The sequence below is a fragment of the Panthera leo genome, chromosome B1, assembly GCF_018350215.1.
Source record: "Panthera leo isolate Ple1 chromosome B1, P.leo_Ple1_pat1.1, whole genome shotgun sequence".
Classification (NCBI taxonomy): Eukaryota; Metazoa; Chordata; class Mammalia; order Carnivora; family Felidae; genus Panthera; species Panthera leo.
The window spans coordinates 140,719,521-140,734,973 of NC_056682.1; the positions used below are offsets into that span (position 1 = coordinate 140,719,521).

A 15,453-nucleotide genomic window follows, 5' to 3' on the forward strand; every position below is an offset into this window, starting at 1 on the left:
TTATTTAGGAACTTAGATTCAAATGTAGACAATGCTGATTTTTTTTTTTTAAACCTTGGTACACTGACTTTAAAATCACTTCTTTCTCAGCCCTATCTCATTGTAAGGCTCCAGTGAAGGTCTCAAGGGGTAGCATTGTGCAGGAAAAGAGTGACATCTGCAGGAGTACTGTGTTGCTACATGGTAAAAGCCACAGGCATTCCCAAAAATCAAACAATTCATCAGTGCATAGATTACACACTCAGCACTTTGCCTGGCATACACTAAACTCTCAACAAATGGTTATTGTTGCTCGCGTGATGGTGATAGTATGTACTTTTACACTGAATTTCTTGAAATTAAAAACAAAAACAAAAAAAACAAGCCCAAGGAAGAAAAAGGCCAGAGGTTATTTTAGCTAAGGTCTTTTTTTTTTTTTTTTTAATTTCTTTTTTTTTCAACGTTTATTTATTTTTGGGACAGAGAGAGACAGAGCATGAACGGGGGAAGGGGCAGAGAGAGAGGGAGACACAGAATCGGAAACAGGCTCCAGGCTCTGAGCCATCAGCCCAGAGCCTGACGCGGGGCTCGAACTCACGGACCGCGAGATCGTGACCTGGCTGAAGTCGGACGCTTAACCGACTGCGCCACCCAGGCGGCCAGAGGTTATTTTAATTACTCAGATCCATCTTCTGTTTTTCACAGGAACACTTCCAGACAGATAAGAATCTATCTTGTTTTTAAAGACCTTATAGAAAGAAATTCTACAGCCTCCCACAATCTTCAGTAGAGCCAACTTAGTTAAAAGTAAGTAACTTACTTACTTAGGCAAACTTAGTTAAGTATATAAATTTAGTTTAGAAAGCTCCCCTAGTTCTCCTTTGAGAATAGACACCACCCACGCATTGAGAACACACATTCTTTCACCTGTTCAATAAACCTTTGTTGTGCACCTATGTTCCAGGTACTGTTATGAAACCTAAGTATAACGGTGAACCAGATCCATTTCCGGTCCTTGAAGAGTTTACAGTCTGCTGAGGCTGCAAGACCCCAGGTGTTCCTGCCGCCTTTCCCGTCTCTCACCTCTTTATTCAGCTCCTCATTTCTTCTTCCTTATAAATACTGTATGCCAGAAAACTCCCATAATCTTTCTCACTCCCAGCAAAACTAAACTGCTTGTGCTTTTTGCCCAGGGTTCCAATGTAGGCAGCATCTAGCCAATCTGGTAAACTATTCTATGCCAACTGCTAATGCATCATATCACCAAGGTAACTTGACACATTTGAACAGGGCCTCTCTGAAGACATGATTATCATTCAGACCTTAGTGTCAGACCAATGGAGATGTTATTCGGAGTTTGGCCAAGCCTTATGGCATGGCCGTTCTTCACCACTAAGGTACCTCTTCCATAAAGCAGAGCCAACCTCGGTTTTTTGGTTTTATCCCATTGTTTAAAACTTTTTCCTTACTCGCCTCAGTAGAGTTGAAGAACATATATCCAATCACCTTTTACTGTAGAGTAGCTCCTTCAAATTCCTGGGAAATGTCTCTTCTCATTCTTCTCTCTGACATAAAGAAGTTCCCTCTAGAAATCCAAAACTGCCATTGAAAAATGCAAAATTACATTAACTGGCATTTTTTATCTGTTATGCATATTTTTCCAAATTTTAAATAGCAAATAGCCAGATGGTAACACTACTACTTCTCTTTCTCAATTTTACAAGTTCAAATTAGACACAAGATGATTAATAAGCTAGTATCCCTGCTTGTCAGGAGGTGATCTCTGCAAGTAGTTCTTGATCTGTGGGCTCTTGGCCATTCTGCAAGTTGGTGTTTCTTTAGAAGTTTGGGCTCTGTCAGCGGTGATCTTGTTTTTGATAGCATTTAATTATTAAAAATAAAAATAAATGAGTCCAAATTAAGAAACACAATTCCTTCACTTAGCTGAACTGAATTTTAGTGGACATATATTCATTCCCAAAACATAAGAAATAAGAAGATATGGTTTGTGTCCCAAGAAGTCAAAGTTTTCAGTGGGGTAGAAATTGTTTTTCTTTATATTACTATCTGCCTCTGATCTTAAGAAAGCCTACTGGCAGTCTGCACCAACTATCCTTGAATATTTCCTTGGATTTGATTGGTTTCCTAACAAGTTTCCTGACAAGGAAATATTCTCACAACCCACTAAAAACATGAACAAAATGTATAAACAGACCTTGGGAATTTATTTCTCAGGAAATTACAAATGCTGTAGGAGAAAGGCATTGAACATTACTGGTGTCTTTTCATGTTAGGCACTTTGTATATGTTACTTTATTCAATCCTCTTGACTGCCCTGTCATGTCATGTATGTGGTTTAGAATAATCCTCATCAAGGGACGCCTGGGTGGCTCAGTGGGTTGAGAGTCCAACTTCGGCTCAGGTCATGATCTCATGATTTGTGAGTTCAAGCCCCGTGTCAGGCTCTCTGCTATCAGCAAAGAGCCTGCTTTGGATCCTCTGCCTGCCTCTCCCTCGCTCTCTCAGTCTCAAAAGTAAATAAAAATATTTTTTAAAAAACCACTTGTAGAATAATCCTCATCTAGTAGATGAGAAAATAAGGCCAGAAGAGATTCTGTAACTTGTTCAGTTTCAGCCTCATGTCATCTGAGTCTAGAGCACATGCTCCTTCCACAATTCCTGAAGGACCTTCTTCTAAGTGCTGGGTGCGAATTTCAAATGGACATACTTGGTATCAAAATGAGACAATACTACCAAGGCAAACACTCCAGTAGAGCGCTAAAATAAAAATTATTTTCTATAAATTATTTTCTAAAGAAATAGAAAAAAAAATGAAAGGACTTATGGTTACATCTTGAATGTACATTAGTGGTTAACAAACTACGTTTAACATGCATGGGGGCTTTAAAATATAATTTTCAATGTGCAGCCATTTGGAGATTAAAAACTATAGTGTAGTGTCTGTATATCATTTGTGAGAAATCAAACCTCACCATTGCTATAAACAGTTTAGGCTAAAAAACTCCAACTCCTAAAGTAATGAAGAAGATTACCACATTTAAGCCTTATTGATTTCTGCTCTGTAGTATGTTTCAGTGTGTTTAGAATATCATGCTTGTGGCTAATATGATTGGCTGTGCAATTAATAAAAATAGATTTGATCCAGATATTCACTCTAAGGGTTTTGATGCAACATTATTTGTTGCTGAACAAATAATTATAAAGTAGCTTGGTGTTCCATATAAAACTAAACACAAGCATGAAATTGCCATATAACCATGACCCCACAATTGCATTTTGGGACATTTACTCCAAATAAATGAAAAATTATGTTTGCACAAAAACCTGCATACTACTGTTCATAGCAATAACATTTATAATAGCCCCAAACTGGAATAACCCAGATGTCCTTCAACAGGTGGCTGGTTAAACAAATGGTGGCATATTCATATCATGGAACACTATTAAGCAATAAAAAAAAAAAGAATGAACTAGTCATACACACATCGTGGATGAATTTCTAGGTAATTATCCTGAATGGAAAAGATCCATTCCAAAAGGTTATACACTGTATGATTCCATTTATGTAACATTCTTGAAATGACAAAATCATACAAATGGAGAACAGGTGAATAGTTGCCAGGGAATAAGAAGGGAATGAGAGTAAGAGTGAAGTAGGGATGGCTATAAGAGTACAACAGGAAGGATCCTGTGCTGATGGAAACACTCCGTATCTGGGCCATATCAGTGTCAACATCATGGTTGTGTTACTGGACTCCAGTGTCACCACTGGAGGAAACTTGGCAAAGGGTACAAGGGATCTCTCTCTATTATTTCTAACAATTGCATGGGAGTCTACAATGGCCTCAAAATAAAAGTTTACTAAAAAAAAAAAAAAAAAAAAAAAAAGAACACCTAGAGTACTGGAACTACAAACAGAATAAAGACTCCTTGGGGCACCTGGGTGGCTCAGTCGGTTAAGCATCTGACTCTTGGTTTTGGCTCAGGTCATGATCTCACCGTTTTGTGAGTTCAAGCCCCATGTAGGGCTCTGCACTGACAGTGCAGAGCCTGCTTGGGATTCTCTCTGTCACTCCCTTTCTCTCTCTACTCCTCTACTGCTCACATTGTCTCTTTCTCAAAATAAATAAATAAACATTAAAAATTTTTTTAAAAAGACTCCTTAGGGGCGCCTGGGTGGCTCAGTCGGTTGAGCGTCCGACTTCGGCTCAGGTCACGATCTCGCGGTCTGTGAGTTCGAGCCCCGCGTCGGGCTCTGGGTTGATGGCTCAGAGCCTGGAGCCTGCTTCTGATTCTGTGTCTCCCTCTCTCTCTGACCCTCCCCCGTTCATGCTCTGTCTCTCTCTGTCTCAAAAATAAATAAACTTAAAAAAAAAAATTAAAAAAAAAAGACTCCTTAAAGGACACTAAAAACATGGGGGGAAAAAGGCAATTCCACTGGAGTGTGGTAAATTCAATTCTATAGTTTGCCCAGATGCCAGGGGGACACAGAGGAAAAGTACTAACCTCTAACTGGAATAAGGGATATGAAAACTTTCCCAGAAAAAGTGATGTTGCAGGATTAGTGGAAGTTATCCTGGAACAGAAAGGAGAGAAAGGGTGAAAGGCATTCCAAGAAAGGGAAAAGACTGTGCAAAGGAGATTGGAAATAATGTGGTGCATTCAGGAAACTCTGAGTAGTTCAGTACGTCATTTGTGTTGTGGGTAAAGGAGCAGAGACAGACAGGGTTCACTGCAATCCAAAGGCAAGGTCTAGGTCCTGAGGATACATTATTTAAAAGGACATGAAGTATATCCTGAAGGGTACAGCCAGACATTACAGGCTTGTCTCTCTGTTTGTTTATAGCAATAAATAACATTTAGATTTTAAAGGGCATAAGGGTAGAGACTAGATTGAGTTGAAGGTGTGGACCAGAAGTAGCTAGTGAGATATGATCAGGATTTAAACTACAGCAGTGACAAAAGAAGTGAAGAAAGGGGGTGGTCTTGAGAGACTTAATGGAGAGGGACTCCAACAGCACATACTGATTGTTTAAACATGAGAAGGGAAGGTGAGGGAAGAATCTATAGCGCACAGTTGCAAATGAGTGGAACTAGGATGCTACCTCCCAGCCCAGAGCAGACATCCTTATTAACAATCATACTCTTCACATCTCAAATCAGCTCTCCCAAGGGAGCCACTACTTATCCATAAGGATTAGCAAATGAGTTGTACTTATTTTCCACCTCCTACCTTACATGACTCCTCAATTTCTAACTAGATGGTGATGCTATCCATTAAAAAAGGTGAAACAAGAATTGAAGAGAAAATTTTTGGACTTCGTTTGATATGTTCCTGAGTCTGATGGTCACGAGAGACAAGGAGAAATATCTAATAGGAAACTCAATATTTAGGTGTATAGCTCAGGAAGGAAATTTGGGAATCACTAGCATATATGTGGAAATTAAACCACAGAATCAAGAAGATTACAGTCAAATTACAGTATGTAGAGAAGAAAAACAGATCAAGAGCAGAACCCTTAAGGACATGGATATTTACAAGATGGACAAAAAAAGTTACCACAAAAGAGACTAAAATAGTATGCTAAGAAAACCAGGAGAGCATGGTTATTGAAACCAAGGAAGAAAAGAAAGGAAAAGTGGTCAGTAAATAAGCATTGCAGATGAGTCAGTAAAATAAGGACTAAAAAGACTCAGAGAAGATGCTGATGGTGGTCACAACACAGATTCTGGGTTTTCTGCAATCCTTACACAGAAATAGAAAAGCTAAAAAGCAAAACAAAAAATACATGAGAAAAAGTTTCTAAAACTAAATAGATAAAATAAAATCTCAAAATATGAGCAAATCGTAAGACTTGCATACTTTTACTAGTATACGTGAAGGAGAAAGCAGAGGAAAGCCACGGGGCATCTGACAGACCTGAGAACAGGAGAACTTCATAATAGCCAAAAAGTATTCATTGGAAAGGATGCAGAATAAATTGAGAGCCACAGTTGAAACTAGGAGGGATTTTTGTCCAATCCAGGGAATGTAAGAGGTATGGGGTATGACCTAGAAGGGCTCGAGCATTCTAGCCCTTATAAACACTTAAGATGGACTCTCTAAGTCTGGAATTGTGATGCCTCCAGATTTGGTTTTCTTTTTCAACATTATTTTGGCTATTCAGGGTCTTTTCTGGTTCCATACAAATTTCATAACTGTCTGTTCTAGCTCTGTGAACAATGCTGGTGGTATTTGGTAGGGATTGCATTGAATGTGTACATTGATTTGGGTAGTACAGACTTCAAGCTGTATTACAAAGCTATAATCATCAAGACAGTATGGTGCTGGCACAAAAACAAACAACAGAGATCTATGGAACAGAATAGAGAACCCAGAAATGGACCCACAAATGTATGGCCACTAATCTTCAACAAAGCAGTAAAGAATATCCTGTAGAAAAAAGACAGTCTCGTCAGCAAATGGTGTTGGGAAAACTGGACAGCAATGTGCAGAAGAATGAAACTGGACCACTTTCTTACACCACACAAAAACTAAATTCAAAATGGATGAAAGACTTAAATGTAAGACAGGAAACCACCAAATCCTAAGGAAGAAAACATGCAACAACCTCTTTGACCTTGGTTGCAGCAACTTCTTATGAGACATGTCTCCAGAAGCAAGGGAAACAAAAGCAAAAATAAACTATTGGGACTTCATAAAAATAAAAGTTTCTGCACAGCAAAAGAAACAACAACAAAACTAAAAAGTAACCAATGGAATGGGAGAAGACATTTGCAAATGACCTATTGGATAAAGGGTGAGTATTCCAAATCCATAAAGAATTTATCAAACTCAACACTCTTAAAACAAATAATCCAGTGAATTAATGACCAGGAGACATGAATAGGCACTTTTCCAAAGAAGACATCCAGATGGCTAACAGACACATGAAAAGATGCTCAACATCACTCATTATCAGGGAAATACAAATCAAAACCACAATGAGATACCACCTCACACCTGTCAGAATAGCTAAAATGAACAACTCAGGAAACAACAGATGTTGGCAAGAATGCAGAGAAAGAGGAACCCTCTTGCACTGTTGGTGGGAATGCAAACTGGTGCAGCCACTCTAGAAAACAGTGTGGAGGTTCCTCAAAAAAATAAAAATAGAACTACCCTCTGACCCACCAATTGCACTACTAGGAGTCTATACAAACGATACAAAAATGCTGATTTCAAGGGGCATATGAACCCCAATGTTTATAGCAATGCTATCAACAATAGTCAAATTATGGGGCACCTGGGTGGCTCAGTCAGTTAAGTGTCTGACTCTTGATTCGATTTTATCTCAGGTCATGATCTCACAGTTCATGAGATCAAGCCCTGCATTAGGCCCAGTGCTGACAATGCAACACCTGCTTAGGATTCTCTCCTTCCTCTCTCTCTGCCTTTCCCCCACCTTGTGCACTCTCACTCTCTCTAAAAATAAATTAAAAAACATTTTTAAAAAAATGGATTAATATATTTAAGATATTCAAGAAAAGATGAAGCACCTGGGTGGCTCAGTCAGTTAAGCTTCTGACTTCAGCTCAGGTCATGATCTCATGGTTCATGGATTTGAGCCATGCATCAGGCTCTGTACTGACAGCTCAGAGCCCCGATCCTGCTTCAGATTCAGTGTCTCCCTCTCTCTGCCCCTCCCTCTCTCACACTCTGTCTCTCTGTCTCTCTCTCAAAAATAAATAAACAAAAAATATTTTTTTAAAAAAAGATACTCAAGGAAAGAACATGTAAGTAAGTTAAGGACATTATATACACAAAACTAACCTTTATATAGGAAGGACTCAGACAAACTCTTATTAATACACAGAAACTCTGAGAATATTGTTCCCACAAGTCTTTTCCAATGAATTTCATTAAGAACAAGTAGCAGACAACTAAAATGACCAGAACATTAACATAAGGACTCACTGTATTAACTAAATGTAGAAAGAAATGCAGGTTAAAGAGAGATTGGAATAAACATACTATATTATATATAACATACATACACATAATATATAATATATACTATATATAACATGTATATTATATAATAGTATATAACATATATTACATATTGTATATAATGGCTGTATGATCTGATAGTGTAGATATAGCTACAATTACAAAAGCAAAAAGGAAGGGAAGCAAGAATGGACATAGGAAATGCAAAAAAATAAGTTGTCAGTCATCATAATTGGTGGTGGTAATCAGTATTATAATCTGATATTGTGTGTATAATGCAGCATAAAACAAGCAATTATGTGATGTTCTAATTCAATCAGATTAGAGGATTGCCTAAGCAGTCTTAATAACCAGAGTTTTCAGTGAAAACCCTGTAGTGCTGAACTGTTAATTGGAAATATCAGTATGAACTCGTATGGTCTCTAATCTTTAATATAAATATTTCAACGAGTATATCTACCACCCAGATTATTGTCTTGAAATACTATTTCCCATTAAAAAATACCAGGGCTGTATTAGATTCCTAGGGCAGCTGTAACAAATTACCACAAATTCTGTGGTTTAAAACAGCAGAAATTTATTCTCTCATAGTTCTAGAAGCCAGAAGCCGGAAATCAAAGTGTCAGCAGGACCACATTCCCTGTGAAATCTCTAGGGGAGAATTATTCCTTGTCTCCTCCAAACTTCTGGTGCCTTCAGATTTTCCTTCGCTTCTGACAGTGTAACCCCAATCTCCACCTCTGTCTTCACACGGACTCTTGTGTACGTCTGTCTCACTCTCTTCTATCTCTTACAGAGAAACATATCATTGGACTTGGGGCCTCAATCCAAAATGACCTCCTCTTGAGTCCTTTAATTTAATTGCATCTGCAAAGACCATTTTTTCAACTAAGGTCACATTCAAAGGTTCCAGAAGGATGTATGTTTTGGGGGTCCACCATTCACCCCACTAGAGTCTGCCCCCTAAAATTCATGTCTATCCAGCATACAAAATACATGCACTCCACAACAACAGTCCCAAGTCTCAACCAATTACAGCATCAACTCTAAAATCTTATCTAAATATCATCGGTCCACTAATCCCAAATCACATTAAAATTAGGTATGAATGAGACTGTGGGTGTGATCCGTCCTGAGACAAAATTCCTCTCCATCTGTAGTTCTTTGAAACTAGAAAACAAATTATCTGCTTCCAAAATACAGTGGTGGGACAGGTACAAGAAAGGCATTCCCCCTGCAAAAGAGAGCTATTGGAAGGAATAAGGAGGTCACCAGTCCCAAGCAAGTTCCAAATCCAGGAGGATGAATTCCTTTAGATTTCAAGGCCTGAACATAATCCTCTATAGCCCAATGCTCTGCCTCTGAGCCTGTGATGGGGCCTTTCCAGCCTCTGTGCCACTGGGGCTCTGCCCGTGGAGACATTCTTTTTCTCAAAGGGTAACACATGTTTGCAGCCAAGTAACTCTATCAGCCAATTTTCTGCCTGTAGAATCTTGAAAGACCAACATCCTTCCCTCATTTTGTCTCTCTCTGTCCCCTTCAGTCCAAGATGTCAGTGTTTTTGCTAATGCTACACTTTCAAAAACCTTGTGGTCCACCTACGTATGTCATGGAGGTCTACTCCATTAGACAAGAGAGGGTCTCCACATATCTTTCCTGGATCATTTCATCTCTCTTCCTGGCTCCTGATGAATAAATCTGTAAGTCACAAGCCTAATTTTTTAGAGCAAAAGGTTTCCCAGCTACATCCTTCACCCTTTCTCTAGAGCATGCTTTTCCAACAATGAACTTCATAATTTTAGCATCCTTTTTGATCTGGATAGTGTGAGAACTCCCAAATCATCAGGGGCTTGAATCTTTTTACTTAACAGTTCCTTCCTCCCATTCATCTCTTCACTGATTCACATTTTAAGCAGCAAGGAGAAACCAGGCTACTCTTCTAACATTTTACATGCCTTCCTCTGGACCTCTGTCTTTACATGATCTTCTGTGCCTGCATGTCTAAAATCTTCCTCTTCTTTGTCTTATAAGGATACCTACCAGTTATTGAATTTAAGGTCCATCCTAAATCTAGGAAGATCTACAGATCTTAAACTTAATTATATTTGTGAAGACCCTATTTCCATATAGTCACATTCAGAGGTACCAGAATTTAGGACTTGAATACACCTTTTGAAAGCTATTCATTGAGGGCTTTGGGGAGAAGTGATTGATTATAAATTCTAAATCTGGAGCAGTAAATTCACATGATGATCCAGGACCAGAAAGAAAGAGCCATTAAAGACTACTGAGGTCATGTCATCAGAACTTAGGAGCCAGTTTGACGAGGTTCCCACTGACCAAAAATTTAAAAATTTCAGCATGAATGAAGAAATGAACAATGAATTGGAAATGATCAAATATCTTTGAACTCATGAGTTCAAAGTAATTTTTTCAGTTGAATTGGTCCTTGTGAAGATGACAGGGAACCAGCTTGCTCTCTTGAGACTTAGGTAAATAAAAGAATCAATTATCTTGTTTTCCCTATTTGAACTATACTACTAGGTAACCAAACAGTAGATGAGGAGTATCTCCTTATGAAAATCATTCCAGTTAACATATGGAAACAAAATGACAAAAGTTTATTATCACTATTTTGCAACCACCATGAATTAATGGATCTAGGCACATCACTGGTTGGTAACATCAAGGAAGAACAGAAACCAGCCATTATGTGTCTCCACATGAAAGAACACTTTACCACCTATAGTCTTGCCAAAAGGATCAAACAGGAATGTGATCAAACCTCTGGATCCCACTACCAATTTGCAGAAAACACAGAGGACAGAGTAACATATGGAACTGTATCATGATTCTAGCAGAATATAGACTATGAGAAACTTTATGAGTTCTTTCACAGATAAGTTGTAAGCAATGAAAGGAATGGAAGAAAATCTATACATTTAAAAAAGGACTTAAAAAGATAGATCAAGTTTAAAAAAAAAAAATGGGCAGACAAACTACCATGTCAAGGGATACACACTTGGATTAAAAAAAAATCATGGGGCACCTGGGTGGCTCAGTCGGTTAAGTGGCCGACTTCGGTTCAGGTCATGATCTCACGGTCCGTGAGTTCGAGCCCCACGTCGGGCTCTGTGCTGACAGCTCAGAGCCTGGAGCCTGTTTCAGATTCTGTGTCTCCCTCTCTCTGACCCTCCCCCATTCATGCTCTGTCTCTCCCTGTCTCAAAAATAAATAAACGTTAAAAAAACATTAAAAAAAAAATCAAACACTAGGGGGTAACTTTTGACTTTTGCAATTAATAGTCAGGGTATTCACTACTTTTAGAGGAAGGTTAAAGACTGTGAGTGGTATGAGGTACATGAAGGGGATACTGGTGTGGCTGGCAAAGTCCATTTTGTTGTGGTTTATTTGTTTATTCTTGTATTTTCATTTTAAAATTAAGAGGTGTTTAAAAAAAAACAGCGTCCATTGAGTTTAGCGTTACTGGCAGAAGAAGCTTCAATAGAACCTTAGAACAAAAGTTAGATTGCAGTGAGATAAGAAAGGAAAATTAGAAACAGGAACAATAAATGAAGACTCCTGTGTCTAGAAGTGTGACTGAGAATGGAAGGAGAGACAGCTATCTATAGGTTTAGAATGACATAGGGCAAAGAGAGAGGTTTTCTCTCTTTGCTTGTTTGCTTTAAAATGAATGAGATTTGAACATGTTTATGCAGCAAAAGGAGAGAAAATATAGAGAGGCGAATGTTGGAGATACATCTGAGAGAAGAGTAATTGACAGAGCAAAATCCATAAAGATACTAAAGGGAATATGATACAAAAAATAGGTAGCAGGTTGACCTTACGTAGGAGGCTGAAAGTGGTCATTTCTACTGAGACAATGGAAAGGAAACAAAGAATTTGTGGTGAGCTTAGAGATGGAGTGCTAACAGCAGAAAGGTGAGGAAGTTCCCACTCTCTGTTCTCTATTTTCTCTGTGAAATAGGAAGAAGGTTATCTGCTGATGCAGGTGGCAGGTGGGGAGCATAAGGTATTCAGTGAATGTTGAAAATAGCCAAAGTAGTGTTGGAAGTTCCCCAGAGACTGCAAGCTGAATTTGTAGTGACACCAATCCATGCTATTTTGTCATTTTCTTCAGAAACTCGAGCAAAGGATTAAAGAGGGTATAGTTAAATTGATGAACTCTTTGTTGTTCATATTTCTTCAGACCAGCTTAATGAGGTAGGGGAGTTGGCATCACTGGTGAGGAACTGGTTAAAGTGATGGGGAAGGACAACAAGGGGGGTATTGATAAAATGGGGCTGGGGAGGAAAAAACTCTGATGCTTAAGATGCTGAGTGAATGAGGATATGGGATGAAAAACAGATTTATGAGAAAAGGTAATGAGTTCATTTTTATTATTTCAGGTTTTCTATATCCAGTTCTATATGTGAACCCAGATGCCCGAAAGGGATATCTGGCCTGAAACTGCAGATTTGAGAGGCATCAGCTTAAAGATAGTAGCTGAAGCCATGAAAATACACAGAATAAAAATAGAATATTAAAAAAAAAAAAACTGAAGAAAGAATCCTGAAAAACACTCTGGCTTAAAGATCAGGTAGAGAAATAGCAGGTATCAAAGGTCCCTGGCATGGACAAGCCAGAAAGGTCAGGAAAAAAATCCAGGTGAGGGATGTCCCAAAAGTCCAGAAAAGAGAGTTTAAGGTGAAGGAGTGGTCAAAATATCAATGCTGCTGAGATATGCAAAAGACGTCTTATTCACCTTTGTTTTCTTGGTGTCTAGGAAAATGTGTGGCATATAGTTGGAACTCGTTAAGTGTAAATTTCCATGTTGTGTCCATATCAATACCTGCAAGTCTCACTCCAACACTGTTACAGTTGTAAAATGCAAAAAGGGTATACAGGAAGGAGGGAAGGAGGAAAGGTAAGGAAAAAATATCTCACTCACCCAAATGCTCCATGCAGGTCCCATGTCTCTCCATCCCAGCTCACTAAAACTCATCCTATAAAACAAGGCATATCCCAAGTTCTCCCAAACTGCATATGCCTGTAAAGTACAGATTGACTCACTGACACAGTAAAAATTCAAAGTTTCCTTGCTCTTGGGCCCATGTGAGAATGTAGAGCTTCCAGATCCTTGAGAACACTCTCGCCACCCCACCCCCCCCACACACACACACACACAAGTGTCTTTAAAATGCAAGATGCGTCTCACAGGTGCTCATGATGGGGCATTGCCATTTTCTCACTATCTCTTACTAGGTGGCTCAGTTCCCCAACCTGTCACTTCAGTGGCACCGAGTTCTCCTGCTACATGATGCTCTTGATCCCTCCAGGTGCTGGAGACCCCACCAGATGTTATTCCTCTACCAGACCGCTTAATTCTCTGTCAAGCACCATGACTAAACAGCCAGATCCCTCAACGTGCCAAAATTCCATGGCTATCTATGCATAACTGTGACTTCTCCCTTTTGTGTTATCATGTTAGATATGCCCCAAAGCAATGTTGCTCCTGCTTCCATGGTCTTACAGACGTCAGTGAAAAAGCTCTCTCAAGTTTCATAACTGGGTTTTTTTAAGTGCTTGATATCAAAGAGTGCTTATTTAAAAATTAAACCAGATTAATGAATTAGAAAAAACTGAAATGGGTTATAAATTATTTAAGCCAGTATAGAAGTCATTTTGCAACAGGTTTCATGGGTACATTGTTGACAGTCAAAGCAGCTACCATTCTTAGTTCTTCACTCCAGTGTCCCATTATTACCATAACTCAGATTCTTTCTCAATCTCTGATCATCTCTGAGCATCTTTCTACTTCTGTTTTCAAATACCAGGCTATAGACTTCCTTCCCACATGTCCAGGTCAAATTCCCAAAAACAAACTAATTGGACAAGCTAATTACCATTGCTTTTGTATGGACATTTGTGTCAGGACACCTCATGGATCACTTATCCACCTTTGGGTCAGCAGTAACCACAAGTTAGTGTCATGTGATACCAGCAAGAATACATGCAGAAGGAGCTTCCCAGAAGGGGTCAATGGGAGTGACAGGCATTCTCAGACATGAACTTCCTCCGTTAGGAAATAAGCATTCCTGCACATAGTAAGCTTCAATAAAGATAATGTACTGGGCACACAGTTAGCTCTCAAACATTAATTTTAGCTCCATGGCTGAAAGAATGCCTTTGCATGACATTAAGTCCATTTAGGATATACTTCAATTTATCTTTCCAGTTTTACCTACTAATATACCTTCACTTGAACTCTAATAATGGCCAACATTTGTTGGGTGCTAACAATATGCCTGGCACTTTTCTGTTACATGGATTCACTCATTTAATCCTCACAACATAAAGTACTGCTATTATCCCTGTTTTACCAATAAGGAAACTGAGACACAAAGAGGTTAAGCACTTACACAAGGGCACATAGCTAGTAAATGGCTGAACAAGAATTCAAATCCAGGTAGAGCTTCAAAGCTCCGAACTTAATCACTAAGCCACACTGTTTCCCAAACACCAGCTAATATTACTAACATAATAATAATAAATAAATATTAGAAATCACAAGTGATTATTGTATGCCAAATAATAGGCTAAGGATGCTACATATAGGAATGCAAAACCGTTCTGCCCTGTTGCTGTTAAAAAAAATAATAAAATAAAGAAACAAAAAAAAAAAAAAAAAGAAAGGAAAATCATTTGCATCATAATTCACTGCCAGAAACAAAGAAAGCTGTAGCTTTTCCTCTAAGCACTGTATTAGCTGCACCCCAAGTTTGGCTCTGTTCCATCTTTATCATTCAGTTCAGTAGATTTCCTCCTTTCCACTGTAATTTCTTCATCAAACCCATGAAATACTTACAAGTGTTTGTTCCATTTCAGACATTTGGGAATTTTTAGTTTTCTTGTTTATTTCTACTGCAATTCTATTGTGGTCAGAGAACATACCCTGTGGTTTCAGTGTTCTGAACGTGCTAGGGGTTTCTTTATGGCTTAGTGTAATGCTCGATTTTGGTAAATGTTCCCTGTGCATCATCTTTCCTCTATTTTCAGCTACTTAAACTTCCAGAGTCCCTTCTAATGCTATGTGTGAGATTCTAGGCATAAAGTAAACGGAGCAGAGTTAGCTCTTGTTCTTATTTTTCTTCCAATGGACACTTTTCTTTTCCCCTTGAAGAAAACACCACCTGTATTCGCCTGCACAGTTCTGCGCTCTTCTCACCGATGAGTACAGACTCAGCCGCCTCCGTCCCGCGAGCCTGAAGCTGCCTGAACGACCGGCTCCGAGCCGCCAGCCCAGGAGCACATCCTTCCTCGCGTCGCACCAACCCAGGCCCATCCAGCCCCGCCCTAAAGAAGGCGAGGGGCGGGGCCCGCCGCGGCGCGCTGACGTCAGAGAAGGCTGCGACACCGCCCGGTCAGCAGCGGCGCTGACGGCGGTGGCCGGTCAGAGC

General features: G+C 39.2%; 1 long non-coding RNA gene across 1 annotated transcript; it reads right to left on the bottom strand.

The window, feature by feature from the left end:
* Window positions 1–1,434: 1,434 nt before the first annotated feature.
* LOC122217098 lies at window positions 1,435–15,316 on the bottom strand. The gene is made up of 3 exons (XR_006201287.1): window positions 15,187–15,316; window positions 12,945–12,999; window positions 1,435–1,578 (listed from the first exon to the last, which is right to left on the bottom strand). It is a non-coding gene; the product is annotated as an uncharacterized LOC122217098 (long non-coding RNA).
* Window positions 15,317–15,453: the final 137 nt, after the last annotated feature.